The sequence below is a fragment of the Protobothrops mucrosquamatus genome, unplaced genomic scaffold (genome assembly GCF_001527695.2).
Source record: "Protobothrops mucrosquamatus isolate PMUCROS unplaced genomic scaffold, P.Mucros_1.0 scaffold_120, whole genome shotgun sequence".
NCBI classification, from domain to species: domain Eukaryota; kingdom Metazoa; phylum Chordata; class Lepidosauria; order Squamata; family Viperidae; genus Protobothrops; species Protobothrops mucrosquamatus.
This window is the reverse complement of record NW_015386196.1, coordinates 29,951-31,729: the sequence shown is the minus strand read 5'-3', so window position 1 is coordinate 31,729 and position 1,779 is coordinate 29,951. Positions and strand designations below refer to the sequence as shown.

General features: G+C 36.4%; 1 protein-coding gene across 1 annotated transcript in view; it reads left to right on the top strand.

The window, feature by feature from the left end:
* Positions 1 to 1,779, top strand: part of ATG7 (autophagy related 7) — a 99,464-nt gene that overhangs the window by 92,833 nt on the left and 4,852 nt on the right. The gene's annotated exons all lie outside the window — the stretch shown is intronic.

Below are 1,779 nucleotides of genomic sequence, written 5' to 3'. Positions count from 1 at the left end.
AATGTGGCCTATACCTGCAAATAAGGTTTTACAGATAAAAACAATTAATAGAAAATATATCTTTAAGAAATTATTACAGATCATGCGAAGGAGACACTAAAAGTATTAGAAATAGACATAAAAAACAGATATTGTGACAGGATTACTTCCATGGAAATGAGATAAAAGAAAGAGTAATATCAGAGATTTTGATTTAGTTTGGTTTGTAAAATCAATTCATGTTCAAAAAATCTATTTTCTATTTATTGTGGTTGACATGTATGAAAAAAATTGTGAACGGGAATGGGAAAAAGAGAAGCCATTGGATGCCATTTGTATAATAATAATTATAAAATATAGGCACCAACATACAGAAAAAGAGGGAAAGAAAGTCTTCAAGATGATGATAAAAGCAGGTGGGAAGATAACTTGCCATTAATCAATTCCTGTTGAAAGCCAAGTTGAGGAAAAGACAAGTGTGAATTCTGATCTGGGTCTTGCTGTTTACTCAGTGTCTAGAGCAGTGATGGCAAACCTTTTAGAGACCGAGTGCCCAAACTGCAACCGAAAACCCACTTATGCATCGTCGGGTGCCGGATGGGTGTGGCCCATTGGCTGGGTGTGGCCAATTGGGTAGCTGTGGCCCATTGGGTGGGCGTGGCTGCGGTGGTAACAGCAGACTGGGTGGGATTAAAAAGTTCAATCAATCAATTCCAACTTTGCAAGATCTTTTTTTTCCCCACGAGAAGTTGAAATTGACTGATTGATTGAACCTTTTTTTTTTTTGTACACGGCGTCAGAGGCCTAAAGCAAAAAGGTTTTATAAAACGCAGCTGAAGGCCTAGGACTGGGGCGACGCCGTGCGTGCCCACAGAGAGGGCTCTGAGTGCCGCCTCTGGCACCCGTGCCATAAGTTCGCCACCACAGGTCTAGAGAATAAAGACAAGTTTCCTCTTCCAACTTTCTCAATTCTTCAGAATTTGCTTTGATGAAAAAAATGCATTCTTCCTTCCCTATCAGAATTTATTGTTAAAAGTTGGATTACTGCTTCAGTGGTTTCTGAATTCAAATGTTTAACTAACTTCCACTAGCTCTCCGGTGTGCCTTTATTTATTTATTTTTAAATATATATATATATATATACTTAACTATTAAGAAAATACGATTATGACATGCTGATGTCATAGCCACTTCCAGTTAAGCAATTAAAGTTAGATCTTGATACTGAGTTTTGGAAATGTCAGTAAGAAAATAAGATGAAGGAATTTGTTTTTTTAGAGCTTCTACTTTTCACACTCATAACTACTTACCTTTTCAACGTTGTACTTGGTTACATCCGAATTTCAACAATATAAGAACTCCAGCAGTTATTTCTCCGTGCTTTGTTCAACACAAGAGAAATAGATTTTAGGTTCATTGTCAAATGTTCACTGTTTCTTTTTAGTATTGAGAACTTTGACCATGATTGTTCCATCTGTTATTTTTTGTCAAATTTTGTTCATAATTTGCCATAGGTTTATACATTTTTAAATTTTTAATTCCACTTTTATTATTTTTATAAATTGCAAATATACCTAATACTCCTCCCTCCTCCTAGTTTTCCTGAAACAACAATCCTGTGAGGTGAGTTGGGTTGAGAGAAAGTGACTGGCCCAAAGACATCCAAGCAGCTTTCATTCCTAAGGAAGGACTAGAAGTCAGTTTCCTGGTTTCTAGCCTGGTACCTTAACTACTAGATCAAATGTAGCATATTATATCAGCCATTACGTACATTATATCAGACATCTAGTAGGGGTAAAG